Source organism: Larus michahellis, chromosome 1 (assembly GCF_964199755.1).
Source record: "Larus michahellis chromosome 1, bLarMic1.1, whole genome shotgun sequence".
Lineage (NCBI taxonomy): Eukaryota > Metazoa > Chordata > Aves > Charadriiformes > Laridae > Larus > Larus michahellis.
The window spans coordinates 60,792,524-60,807,712 of NC_133896.1; the positions used below are offsets into that span (position 1 = coordinate 60,792,524).

At 43.9% G+C, this 15,189-nt stretch overlaps 1 protein-coding gene across 2 annotated transcripts in view; it reads right to left on the reverse strand.

The window, feature by feature from the left end:
* Positions 1-15,189, reverse strand: part of CHST11 (carbohydrate sulfotransferase 11) — a 175,362-nt gene that overhangs the window by 159,448 nt on the left and 725 nt on the right. The gene's annotated exons all lie outside the window — the stretch shown is intronic.

Consider the following 15,189-nt stretch of genomic DNA (forward strand, 5'->3'; position numbering starts at 1 on the left):
GGGGGATAAAGTTGCAGTAAAAGTAACTCATTACAAGTTTTCAAGGAACACATTGACTTTCAGACATCTTTGTAAAAAGCTGGACCCAAACAAAAAATGAGGTAGAGAGTACCAGGTAGTATTAATGATTTCCGCCCCTAGTTTAATCACACACTACAGCGTAAGGCAATCCACATGGGGTCTGCTCAACCTACTAAACTCCAGGTTTACTACTGAATAACCATGTCTTTGGGCATTGTCAGCAGAACAGGGACGTGCAAGTTGGGAGGGATGAGATGGTCTTGGTGACAGAGGGTCAACTCCCAGCTCCTCCAACAGCTTCCTGGATGGTTGTGGGCCATTGCTAGAAAGGAGGTTAATTTTATTGATTTGGCCATTTTACTGCAACCTAGTCTCCCAACAACGCAGATTACCCACAGACGCCACTGTTAGCAGCACTGTCCAAAAACAGTGCTGGGGCACAGCTCATCCTGACAGAGATGCGTGAATCCACACTGCTCATTGCAGCAGATCAGCAGGACTCCCTACAAAGCAGGGCATCTGCCTATCCTAGGAAGGAGGCCAGCTGACCATCTTACCCAGAACAAGCTCATGGTGTTGGTATAAGGCAATATGAGGTAGGCAGCGGAGAACACAAGTGGGAAGCTGTGGATAATCTATACTTGGCTCACTTGTACATCAGACAGGTCTGTATGTACCTTTACTTCAGCAGTAATGAAAGCGTGAGTGTTCTCTTCATCCATATCTTGGCGCTCCCATGAAGCCTGCATCTGCGCAGAAGTCCATTTCAAAGCAATTCAGAAGCGAAATGGTAATTGGGGTCAAGTACAGGCTCACGCTTACATTTGAATAAATCTGCCAGAATTACCAGCTTTGGTAGCCAGCAACTATTTCCAGTAATAACTTGCTATTCTGTTGTACTATCCCCTACGTACGTTGAACTGGTACAGGTTCAGAGCAGCTCTATTACATGTGCCAGTGTTGCCACTGCAAGACAGGCATGACAGACTCCTGCTCTCAGGATCTGGTCTGTGGTGTGCCCACCACAGGACTCTGCTTCAGCAGAGCTACACGGGTAGAGAGGATCCCGGTGCTGCAGAAGAGCAAGGACAAAGATTAAAGCAAAGCAGGAACCAGTCAACCCCTCCCTCCTGCCAGCTAATTGCTATGGTCCACTTGGATATGAACTCTGATCTTTGCACCCTCTGTTCTGGATGAAAGTCCCGAACAATAAGTCCCAGCCATACTTTAACTATGGATGCAGAAACACAGACACGGGGTTCTCAGATCACGTTCCTTTACAGCACGACCCTTTGCAGCTGCCTCACTTGCATATGAGAAAGTGAAACACATTCAGGTCATAAGCGCTTAACTTGCAATTTTGACCTTTCAACCTTGTATTATAGCGACAGATTATTGGCAGCCCAGGAAGACAAAGCTTCCTTCCTTCCTGGGGTCAACCTCTTCTCCCTAAGGATCATCTCATAACAGAGACGAAGAAAGCAGCAAGTAAAATAAGATCCAAGTCTTACTCCCTGAACTTGACAGTGTCTTTGCTTGTTAAAAAATGGCAAAGCCACTTGCCAAAGGGCACAGAACAGATGGGAACTGAAAGAGCTACTACATAAACTAAACATGTAAACACACTGGTTGTCCACTCAAAAATCCTCTCCTTTTAATTTCCACACACATGGTATTTTATGCAGCCATAGTGCCATTCCTACGTGCCTTCACTTGAGAATGACGGGTGTATGTTTTTCCAGTTTGCTACATAACTATGTCGTGCGTAAAACTGCCTACAGCTAGAAAAGGTGACAAACATGACACAACCCTGCTATTTCCAGCAAGGAAGTTAAATGTGGGAAAAAAAGACTCCGTATGTATTTTTAGGCTATAACTGAAGTTTTAAAGTAGCCCCTCTCCTGAACATGCAAATGCAGATGTAATGTGTGTAGTGTGCTGGCAACCTAGTAGCAGCCACGACTTGCAGCAGAGCGACATTTTTCATGATTCAATGCAAAACTAATCTCTGACAGACAAGCAAGAAGCAAACCAACCCCAGAATTTCACAGACGCAGGTACATTTTTGGCTACGCTTGTTTGACTATGAGGGGCACACAGAGACTTACAGATCAGCAGGGGAGGGAAAAGACAGGAAGAAAAGTATCCCTAGATGTCTTGCAGTGTTCTCCAAAATGCCTCACTGCAGCTCATAGTGCAGTGTTAGTCCTGTGCACTTGTGGGAAACAATCACACATGTTCAGCAAGATAGATGGAAAGTTTTTTGTTTATGTTTCCAAGACTGAGGTAGAAGATACCCTTTCAAACACGTTAAGTAGCATTAGTTTCCCCACCTTGAACAGAATCACATGAAGCATTACTTCTGATGCCCTGGACCTCCACAGGAACCAAAAAAGATGCTAGATTTAAATCTAAGGCCATTCTGAGCAGTATCAAACACACTCATGAAATACCATACCAGAGATTTCTGTTTCAAGGAATGAACACCAGCAACTTCCCGCAGCCACCACAGAGAACACGGAGGTCTAAAAGGGAAGGATCTGGGAGAGCATCAGCCAGCAGCTGCAACCCCTCACACAGATCACCTATGTTACCTTTTGATAAGTCACAGGAATATTGACCTCAAAACTGCAATAAAATGAGCAAAAAGCAGGGACATTTTACAGAGAAGCAATATTTTAATTTACAGATATGCTAATCATGGATGTGTGAGTAAAAGCCCGGAATGGATCACGCACATCAGCCCTGATCGACACTCAAGAGCTTTGCTGACATAGGAAGACCATAGAAAGGGTATGGGTTTATTGTATGTGCTCTTCTCTCTTTTTTTTTTTTTTTTAAATAAACTTCAATTTGCCAGCAAAACCTCTAGCAGACCTGGGTACAAAGGCAAAAGAAAACAAAAAGGGAAGAGACAGGCCTTTCTGTCACCTACATTGATCATCAATCCAGTAAATCTTTTACTGGCAAAAGCTGTCCAAGCACAATGTTATCTCGAGTAAGACAGGCTTGCCATTCCAGAAAAGAGATTTCCAAGCACCGGCGTGGCCTCCATCTCAGTTTGTCTACACCAAACCATGATGTGACATCTCAACAGACATTTGTGTAATGACATTGTTGTGACACTTGCACCTAGACAACCACTCTTCTGTGTTGAGCACTACATAGAGGATAACCTTTATGGACGAAGCAATGGCTGCCTGTTGCTTAAATAGTACAAGGGAGAAGGTAGCTGAAGAATAAGGTAGCCGGAATGCTGTCTGCAGGAAAGAACCAGCAGGAGAACCCCATTTTCCTGAGCTGCAGTGCCCCTCTTCCATTTGGCAACACCATGCTCCGAGTCAGTGACTACATCTCTCAAGCAACAGAAGCACCAAAGACATCAGATGTTCCTACACAGCAAACTTTGCTGTGCTCAACTTGAAAAGAAGGATGTTTTGCTGCTTGCTTCCAAGCTCCATTTATGCAACCCGGCTTCAAGCTGGGCGCACAAGGCTGAAGTACTGAATTGAGAATTACTTTCCAAGAGCTAGTGAGGGCCTTTGATGTTTTTCCTTCAAGTATGCCTTCAAACTCTGATCCAGAAAAGAAAGGCCATTCAGCATTTGTCAGGGCATACACAAGATTTACACTTTAGAAATGTAAACATAAAGGCAAAACACAGGGAAAAATTAGAAGCAAGAGCTGTTTCTGTCTCTGCAGTAGAACCAAGCAGAGGATGTCTGTAGCTTAGCATCAGGACTCGGATGACATGGGGCACAACTCATGGTCCCATGGAGGCAACACCTTTTATAGGAGAGCTCAAAAGAAGCTGTCCAAGCCCCACATACCTGCAACAGGAGGATTTTCCTGGCAGGAGCACCACAAAGGACATACAAGACTACCCACAACAGCCATCCTCACAAGCCTAGAGCACACCTGGACGGGGCTGCAGTGGTGTCCCTTGGGCTGAGTGCTGGGACTTTGTCTGTGCCTGACATCTAGTTCGCACCACGATCTATTCCAACCCTAAAGGGGATTGCAGCCCTCAGATCACGCAAGTGTCAGGCTCCACAAAACCATCCCACCCTCAAGTTTTATTCCTGAAGGTATCACTAACCATTAACCAGATCTCTGCATACATACCCTTCCTGTTCACGCCTCAGTTGCCCTACCTGTAGGGTGAAAAAGAAAGTATGACCTACTTCATGGAACACTTTTAAGCCTTCTGATGAAAGCACACTATTAACACCACAGAAGTGGACTTGGGCTCAAGCTCTCAAAGATTTCCAGACATATTGCTCCTAACTTGCTGGTAGCGAAAGCCCTCAACTGCAGGAGACAGCAGGAAAGCACAGACTTGCCGTTAACCAATATACAACACACATTGCTTGACATTCAGCAGTGTTTACAGGCTCCCACGATGCTGGAGGAGTATACCAGGCATAAACCCTTCTGGCAAGGTAAGAACAGTTGAGGTACAATCTGATGACAAGAGATCCCCTCACACCTGGGAAGGGAGCATGAAGTCTCTTGGTCACACCACATCCCAATGAACACATAAACAAGCAAAAGGTCTAAAGAGCACAAAGAAAGCTAAAAAAAAGGGGGGGAAAGTCTGTATAAAGATTGGCAATGGGAAACAACCCAAGGTAGTCTGGACATGCAAGAATTACAGCCTGTTTCCCTTGGTGCCCAACCACACTGGAGAGAATGAGATGCATTTCTAGTTGCACAAAGAGTTCTCACAGTAACATGTTACCACGCTGGTTACAGCATTCTTGGGATAGATGAGGCTGTAAGTCACTGACATTATAGTGATGTATAGGCTTTGTGCATCACTAATCATTCAGACACAATAGCCCCATGTATATTTTTGTTTTTGCAACTGTCCTGGCATCCTCTGCAAAAATTCTTCTTTCTCTGCTCTGGAAGATTTTAAGAAAAACGTTCAGGAAACAGGCAACAGAATGGGGAAAGGTTCACCCGACACACTGATGCGTTCTAGGGAGAAAAAAAAATAAAACAAGATAGATCAGGACAGCCAAACACAAAGACAATTTTAATTAAATCACGTCTGTCTTATATTATCCATTTCAGCTCATTTAGTATCTCAAAAGAGTTTTATCTCAAACTAGTTAACAGCTCCAGAAGCCACAACTTTCTCCCAGTATTTTCTTTAATGCAATTACACTTTTGCTGTCACACCAGAAATATTAATAGCCTTTTCTGCGTGGGATAAAGAAGCTCTACAGCAGGAGCAGAAGACTTCGATCACATTGATGGCCTGCATGCTAATGGTTACATATAGCTTATCTGTCAATGCCAGTTCCACTGAAACTAATGAAAATAGAGAGCACCCCCTTCAATATCTCAAGCGTGTATCTATCTCCATGGGGGAAAAAGCTACCATTCACTTGAATGCAGAAGTACTCCACGAAGGACAAATAAGTTGAGAAAGCAGAAAAGCAAAGCTGTTATTCTATTGTATATTGCTCTGTAGAAAGACACCAAGGGACAAATTCTGCTTTTCGTTACAGTAGCTTGATCCAGATTTAATATAACCAAGTCAATGGAGCTGACCCAGATTTACAGGGGAGAAACAGGTCAGAGCTCCACCCAAGCCTGCAATCCTATATTTCTACCACCACGGGGGATGTGTGCCCTTTATGCAATTCAAAAAGCCTCTGCTCTGGCACAGTAGACCTGACCCAGTGCTCACTAAAATCAACTGAAAAGTGACCATCGACTCCTCCAGTCAATCATACAGACCTCATGCAATCAATCCACCAACATACTCGAGCCACTCATCAATGTACTCCTTTCAGAAAAAGTCATAAAATCTTACAGCTTGCCCAAAACAAAACCCCAAACCCAACAGCCTACCAGGCAGCTGTGTTCACCCTATTTGAGCTTCCCCTAAACAAAGGGCCACCAACTCTGCTTTGGGAAGAGGAGGAGGAAGGTGGAGAGGCAGAGATGAGCAGGGATGGTCCACAGGGTTGCCAGTGCAAAGGTAGCAGGAACTTTGCACAACGTCCAGCTGACTGACCTTGCAGCAACTGCTAAACCAAGCAAGTGGGACACAGCAGTTCTCGGGAGGCAGAGTACATGTGTCAGTAGCCACTCTGATTCTCTGGTGTATTTGTCCCATTTGATTAGCAGTTACGTCAACTTCGTAATTATGTGCACACATACACACACTTAACTCCAAAGATAAAGCGCTTATCCCCCATCTGGAAACTCAGATATATTTTAGAAGTTAATCAAGACCAAAATATAATCAAGACAGGATTTATCAGTTTTATATTTATGACCCCAACTGACACATTTTATTAATCACCAAGTGTTTAAAAAGTGTTACTTCCCTCCCCCTCAGTTACTATAAATTCTCTGCTCTCACTTCCAACACAGGCTGTAAAACTATGGATTACCAGGAGGACACGTTCAGCTCCTGGTACCCAACAGTGCAGGTACAGAATGTGCTATTCTGTGTCAGGTCACTTCAAATAATACAGACATTTTAGTTCTGTCAGCGTACCAATCAACTTTAAAGCACAATAATGCAAATAGTCTTTAAAAGGATTTTAACTACCTAAAGCTCTTTGTTTTAAGAGGAGGTATTACAGTAGAGATCATCCGTGGGATCCAATTATAACCACCTTATTAATTACATGTCTACCTTCCCTAATCCAAAAATCCCTACAAGTTATCCATTTTAAACTTTTTGACCCCTTATATAATCATTTATCAGCCAAAAAAAGCATGAAAATTACTAGCTACAAAGTATGTCATTTGTTAAGTAACTTCAGAAGGCACTACTGAAGGCCCCAAAACTCACCTTTTTACTGTTTACAAAACACATCTTGAATTGACAGAATGTCTTAAAAATCCATAAAAAGTGTTGGCTTTTAAAATAAAACAAGCTAGGAAAAAAAAATCCCACATTTCTCTGCTTTTCAGAGAGCACAATGCATTTGAGAGGTGGACTGAAACACAACAAAGCATTTTATTCCTTGTGGATTATGATGTGTGGACTCTGAAACCAAAAATCATCGTCTCCCACCACCCAGCCAAGTGACATAAAAAGATACAATCTTTTGCTATTAAGATTACTAAGGATGGCATCTTTTAGCCTGAGACAACGTTCAAAGCAGCAGCAGTTCCTCTGCAGACCAAGCCTGACTGAGAAGGACCACATCTTCCTCTGTCACCTACAAGGAGAGGGAGAAGGGGGCCCAGATCCTGCAAAGCCACATGCAGATCACTTTACTCCCATCCTTGAAATCAAGGCTACTTCTCATTGCAAAATTAAGAACAGAAAACATTTACAGGATGTGATTGTTTCACACCTGTTTTCCCATGGTGCGGTCCATCTACCTTCATGCCATTTGTGGGACAGAGTTACCATCTCCCAAACCCCTGGAATCACGGTGCCATGAGAAATTCTGCTCGATTGCATTGTTGGTATTTTCCATTTCCCCCAGTACCTTCTTTTAAGTTTTTTCATAGGAGTGTGAAGCCATTGCAGCAGTGATTGATAGTAACGGATGCAAAGTCATCCTTCAGTGTCTACAGCCTGGCACAAACAAGATGAAGGCTACCTTGAAGAGGCACTCTTACTGTTTAAGTTGATATACCCCCATAAAAATTCCTGCTTTTTCACAGCCTAGGCAGAATTCATAAAATCATTACTTTTGTCAAGCTGAATGCTTCCAAACACTGTATAAATTGAGAAAAACAGAAATGACAAACCACACTGACTATACGTTTCAATTAGTAAAATAAAAAAGGCACCTACGTGGAGCCCTTGGCACTTCTGGGATTTGGTTTAATAACAAAGAACTTCACATTCCTTACAGCAGCCTTGTTAGGAGAAAAGGGGTTGCACTTCAGGAATCAATGTATTTGGATTACCTGGGACACAACTACTGATTTTGTAGGGAGGGAGAAGATGTGTGGGTGCATGTGCGCCTGCGCAGGCATTTGTGTGCGCAGCTTTTTTTTTTTTTAAGTCAGCATTTTATAAGTGCTCACACTCAGCTTTTTTAATCCAGAGATTCAAATTTGTCAGGAGGAAAAAAACAGAAATATTAAGTTTCCAAATCGAGCCTCAATGTCAGTCAGTATGCTCTAATGACATTTTACTCCAAAGCTCCCAGTGGCAGCCATCTAGTTTTATTTCTTTTAAATAACATCCCCTCCCGATGCTTACAAGCTAAATGTTAATGCCTCATTTAGGACCTCATTTCTAATGTGTAAAATTAATACGGCCAAAAGCAAAGCTGTCATTTACTTTCATTGCCAACACTGGGCAAGGTGTAAAAAGCAACCAGAAAGAGTGTATTAGTTTAAAATAAACACAAACTGGATATTTAAATGTGAAATGCGTAAGGCAGGGAAATGTCTTTAATACAAGGAAGCCTCCCTGACTTGCGTGGACACAGATTTCGCTTGCTGCAAATTAACAAATGCTCATGCTGCATCTATTTATACGACGCTGTTTAGTCAAAGTCCTGTTTGCATGTCACGGAAATGAGGATCCTGGCACCTGCTCTGGCTCTCCAAGACTTGCCAGCACAAAGCTTTGCAAGCCTCTTTAAGTTCATGGAGTGGAAGCAGTAAAACAAGCCAAGTCCCACAGCCACGTCTGCACTTCTCATGTCCTCTGCACGGGGCTCCCCACCACCCCCAAGGACCATGCAAGGCATCACAGAGGGACAGAGCAGAGATGGTCACCACCCTCCATGCACTTACTCCTTACACATAAATGTCCATTATTTGTGCACTGGCTGCCTTTCATTAGGCACTTCCTAGTGATGCTACAGCTGGTGTGACAACCCAAGAGGACAGTGGGGAGGGAGCTGAAATCTAACAGGGGCCATTCATTTGAAAACCTACGACTTCAGTCTGACAGGAGGCAATGGATCTACTCCAGACAATTTCACCAACAACTAACTTCTTACGAAGGGGTATGTGGAGAGGGCAAGCCAACAAACCACATTTATCGATCTGGCATTAAATGAAAAAATGAGGGATAACAACATTATGCAAGAGAAGCGACACAGAGTCCAAGCGTATACGTGGCAGAATTCTGATTTATTCATGAACCCTTCGTTTCAGGTGCCAAGCAATTACACGAAAGGGGAACACTCTGCATCCTCCACTGATTACATTCACAAAATTGGAATCCAAGAAAATCCCTCCGTCTGGAGGCGTGAGCCAGAGATAATTAGGAACTGAATTCTCTCGTTGGTTTGCTGTAGTCTCTGGTGGTCTCATCTTCTAGTTAGAGCACGAGGCCTGTGCCAGAAACACCACTTTGTCACACGCAAGCATCCTGCCCACAACAAAAGGATGCTATCTATAACTTAGATACTGAAACAGAAATAAGGACGAATTAACCGAACTCTACAGTTTGAATTGTGACTGTAAGAACAAATACCTACCTCGTCCACAAAGATCTTACATGAATGGGCTCCACAGGGAACAGGAACATCCAAGAAAACACAAGTGCGCTTTGAAACGTTATCCTTGTAATATAGTAGGTGGCTGCTTAATCTGAATGACACACCACAGACATCTCTTCATCTTTATCCCAGACACGCCAGGTCTACACAAATACAAAATTCCTGCACTTTATTTTACTTCCTTAATGTGAAGGGGAAAACTCCTGCTCTTTTTATTGATTTCAACTGGGCCCTTCACCCGCACATCCACACTTGATTTTATATATACATTGACACCTAGACAAGTCAGACACAGAACTCAAACATTTGACTTGAACAACAGGAACAATCTGCAAGAAAAACCATCAGATTCAAACCCTTGCGTCCCCCAACCCTGTCCTTAACTCCCTCAGGATCACCTTAGAGTTCATACATAATACATATGCATCAGCCCAAAAGGCTTGAGAGGAAAAAAACTGTGCTGAAATGACATTCACACAAGGACAACTGCAGCAGCTTTGTCAGGCCGGATTTGATACAGTATGTCTGGCAACAGAGTCAAACAAAATACAGTAGTGCTGGCTTTGGGAAAAGTAACATGGATCTAATTTCTTCCAATTCTCTGAACCACTTTTAGACTTAGTTACATGGTACAGTAGAAGATAAACTACCTGTCACTTCTAAAAAGTAATGGAAACAATTTAAGAATGCAGAAATACGCTCACCCTCTACAGAGATAAAATTGATATACTAGTCGCACTCAATCAACTGTATAAACTTGTTCATAAAAAGCACCAGGCATTTCCACTCTATATATTTATTTCTAAAGAAAAAAAAGAAAGTTTCCATTCACACTGAGTTTACCTCTGAAAAAGTTAAGACTTTAGCCAAGTCATGACACTTTTACATCTCTGAATACAGAGTGTTAATGCTATGGAAGTCAGCAAACAGTTTCCCAATATTGATTCATAGTACCAAAAAAAATTAAAAGGTATAAGAAGCCTACACTGTAGAAATGGAAACTGTGGAGCAATAAGCATTCTGATAAGTTAAAATATTTAGACATTACTGTTGACAATGCCAGGTAATTTTTGCTTGAATACATCCAGAAACAGATTTTTCTCTCTTAAGGTGAGCATGCAGTTGTTGCAAAAAGCTATACTCATATGTACTCAGAAAGAAAATGATGCCCTGCTAATAAGTTTAATATTCACTAACTATGAAGTCTTTCAGAAGATTCAAAGAGCAGTTTAACTCTCAACTTCAAGCAGTTCCAGACTACCAGTACCTTTGAGAAAAGGGACCAGAGTAAGTCTGCTCACACTGATTATGCAGTCCCAAGGAAATCAATGAAAAGCTTATAAGGACACTGACAAAAGGATACAGCACGGCCCCCTCGCAGGCGCACGGCAGGGTTTCTGCCTGCGACTGGGGGATGGATTTCATTGCATGCAATTAAATGAGGGCCAGATTCTTGTGGCTGTCAAACGAACTCCGTTTCTCAGTATCCCAAACAGAATAATTTAAAACCAGTATACGCAGCCCATCAAAGGAATGCCACACACTCACTGCTTTGCAGATCTCATTCCCCTTTATAAGGGGGGGAGAAAGCAAGGATCAGTTGCAAGATGGGAGACTGCTGCATTGATTTTCAAACAGAATCTTCCATCAAAACCAATGGTGAGCTTGTCTTCAGACATGGAAAAAAAAAAATCTCATGTGATCTGAGTTGTTCTGACATTTGAGCAGAGGTAGACATCAGCCTTCTGTAAGAAACAAGCAGCTATCAGTCATACTGCACGCGTAACTGAGAAGATCATGGACAGGAGGAAAGTCTGAGGATCTATCCTTTGTTAGCATCCATAGGAGAACAGCAGAAGTCTAAAACAGGAGATGACAAATGGAGCAAAACCATGCTGATCTGCAGTGGGGTGGAGGTGGTGGTGGTGGGGAGAGTAACATCTGGTTTAGGATAAGTTAGTTTCATAAGCCTCTCTCAGGTAAGATAAAGACAGCATTAACTGATCTACCTTTATGTGGAATTTTTCTTCTTAAAGGAAGCCAGCCCATCGCCAGTGTGACCCCAGCCTAGCAGAGCAGCTCCTGCCTGCACTGACTGACACATGGTCGCCCCGCTCACTGCAGCTGGGATGTCTATGGAAGAAAGCAAACATATCTGGGAAAGCGTAGGCAGTCTAAGGACTAGTGAGCAAACTGATTTCACAGGAAAGGCAGCAGATACAACTACAACGGGCTGTCACACAAAACCCCAAGACTGACTCACTGTACACAGACAGAAGATCCAGGAGCAGGGAGCAATAATCAGGTTGCACCCAGTTATGCAGACAGCACATGGCAGGAAAGTGAAGGAGGGAAATATTCCAAGCAAAGAGATGGGGAAAATCTCCACCCAGTTATAGCAAACACTGCATAATGTTTTTTTTTCTTTTCAGAAAAGGCTAGACAGGCAACAGGAAAATATGCAGGAGTCCCTGCTGCCATTTCCTCCCTCAGGAACAAACAGTCCCCCCAAACCCACAGATAAGCCACAAAAGCCAGGATCATCTCCTGAGATTGCTTTCCAGTGCTCCTGAGCACTCACTGGAGAGCAGCACCATTCACCTTTCCCCACCAACAACTGGTCAGGGGAACGTAATTTGGGAGGGAGGGTTCCCCAGCACATAAGCAACCTCTGCCAAAATTCAGACGATGCAAAGGTGCATTAACCGTACAGCACATCTATCACCAGCTTCCCGACAAAGAACAGGTATGGAGCCAAAAAGAAGTAAAAAGGGATAAAAAGCACCTGATCTCCTTCCAGTATGCTAGTATTCCAGACACAGCGCAAGAGACACAACATCACATTCTTCCGCGAAGATAAGGCTAAGCTCACCTTCCCTGCTTCAGGCTTTGTGTGTGTTTTTGTTGTTAGGGGTTTTTGTTGGTTTGTTTTTAAGAAAGGCTTCTGCTAACTATGTAATTTTCTTACTTATTTATCCCAAAGGAAAAGAAGAAAAAACAAACTGTCAGCAAAAATTTGTTTTTCTAATGTTTCTAGCAAGAGGTCCACATTCAGACCTCCTAAAATGGAAAATGCCCATCTTAACAGATGAAGAGTTGTCTTGTCCCAAGGCAGGCTGGACTCATCATTCGGTGGTCTTCTAGCATCTTTCTCCTTCTCTGTCTCAGACCTAAAATTGTTTAGAAAGCTCTGCAGGCAGAGAAAAAGTCCCCTAAAAATCACCAAAAGAACTTGAGGGGGTGAAAAAATTGCCAGATTTTGAAAAAGGAGCTGATACTTCTTGCAGAGAACTTAACTGAAAACCTTATTTTTCATCCAAACGGTTTGGGTGAGAATTTTTCAGCTAATTCTGACTGCAAAGTGCCTATCTTAGAGAGCACAGTAAGCTACAAACAACAGTGACAGGTGACAAGCCAGAGTATGAGAGAGGCTCCCTGCGGTAGCCATCCTAGGACGCATACTCCAGCAGAGAACGGCTAAAATTTAGAACATCTTCCACAACAAAAAAAAAAGGCATTGGCCAAGATTTTGAAAAAAATTACCTCCAGTCCCATCTCACCTGACATACACTCTGCCCGCCTCCAGTGAAGTTAGACAAACATCAAGAAGGGTTACTAACACATCTTAAAATAAGGATACAGTGCCTCAAAATTATCTGCTACCCGATGTGTATCACATTGGCAGGTCTGCTACCTCCCTCTCCTGCCCCTTCGAGAACTCCACATTCATCTACCATTTGCACCACCAAGATGGTAACATACAATCACATAATAGACACCTGGTGAAAACAAGTTGTTTGAGCCTTACAAACCATACGTAAACCAAACGGCCACGTTCTATATGGGTCTAGATTAGAGTTTGATAGGTTTCTAGCAGTTTCCATTATAGAAACAGACCACCAAAAAAAAGAATCAGTTATGAACAAAAAGGCACAATAAAGATGGACAGGTTATCATCGCATTTATTTCCAGATCTACTCCAGTCACACTAACAACCTAAATATGTGTCAAACAGAAAACGGGTGCAGATTATCCTCACGGTGATTTCACAGCATCACATTCTCTCCTCAGAGTTTATGGTAAATCCTTTGAATTGTACTAAAATCTCAACCTATTTATAGTCTCACAATAGCACGAATATAAAGCCATAATCTTCAGCAGTTAGCTATGGAGCATATTGAGGATTCTTGAAAGGCGATTTTTCTACATTCAAAAATTCACAGAAGAATATTAAATTAAATCTGTCACCTACTGCACGCTGAGTTTGTGTTCCAGGAGTATAATTCATTTGAAACAAGGGGAAATAATAACTCTTGGCCAAGTTTTCTGGATGTGTGTGCAAACTATGTTACCTGTGGAATGCAACCAATGAAAATAGCCTACTTTTATTAAACTGGTGAAGCCGTGTTACAACCAACAATTCTGCACAGTGCCTTGAAGCCCTAAAATAAAGCCTTCCCAAGGTCTGCTGAGGGCTGAGTGCTCCTTGTGACACCACTAAGCATGGAGCAGACACAGCAGGAATGAAAAAATATGCTAATTTTTCCAAGGAGTTGGCAGGTATTAACACAGATGGGCACCATACGAGAACACATTCATCAAGCAAATGATACCAACTTTAGAGGAGCAGACAGCTGATCGAAAAACACCACACGGGACTTGGCTTCGCCACAGAACAGCAGATCTACTGATACCTCACCCTATCAGCACACTAAGCCTCTACCTTTTGACTCCAAAAAACTTTAAGGAAAAATCCTTTGTAATCAACTATGATTTGGTAGCCACAAGCAGGGAAGGAAAGAGTCAAACCGAATAAGTCCTTTTTCTTTTTACAAAGCTGCAATTCCCTTATTTTCTACAGCTAAGCCTGTTGCCACGGCACTTGAGAACTGGTAGGAGATATTTACAGGTAGGGAAGAGAAGACTCGCCGACCGAGAAGCGTGGCCACTCTGGAGCTACAGCTCTTGGTCTGCTAACAGGTATCGCTCCTCTCTTACAAGCCTCGCTCCTCTGCTCAGCTGTCAGATCCCTGCAAAAAGACACTGCAAGTGCAACTTCCACCTCATTTCTCAGGCAGGAAGGGGAAAAAGTGAGACAGATGGACAGAGCAAAATTAATAATATTTTTTTTCTTTTTGCCATGCTGGATAAAATTCGCAGCCGAGCACCACAGACCAGTCTCACTGCAACCCACGGCGGATCCGCGGGTGCAGCAGACACCGCATGAAAGTTTCCACGGCCCAATCCCACCTTCCTGCGAACCCGCATCCCCCCCGCCCCGAGCGACTCCACGGCAGCCAGTACCCGCCCGTGCCCCCCGGCACAGCTCTACCTCTGGTGCTCACCGCGCTCGTACACCGGGAAGTTAAGGTCGCTTTCGGAGTTTGGATCAGAGATAATTACGCCCCCGTACGCCCCCCGCAGCCTGGGTCCGTGCGGACACCCCTGCCCAGCCAGGAGCACCCCCGGGAGCCTCTACAGCCGCCCGGGGTACGGCAGGGCTAGGCTAGACCCCCGCCGCGGGCAGGGACGGCCGGAGCTCGGGAGCCCCCCCGCCGCTCCGGCCAACTCGGGAGAGCAGGCGCGAAGTTGCCCTCCGGCGGTGGCGGTGTCCCCGGCCGGCCCCGGTGTCCCCGACACCCCCCAAAGCGACAAGCAGCGAAGCCGAGGGCCCCCAGCCCCGGGGCACCGGGACGGGGGTCACCCTCTCGGCGGGGAG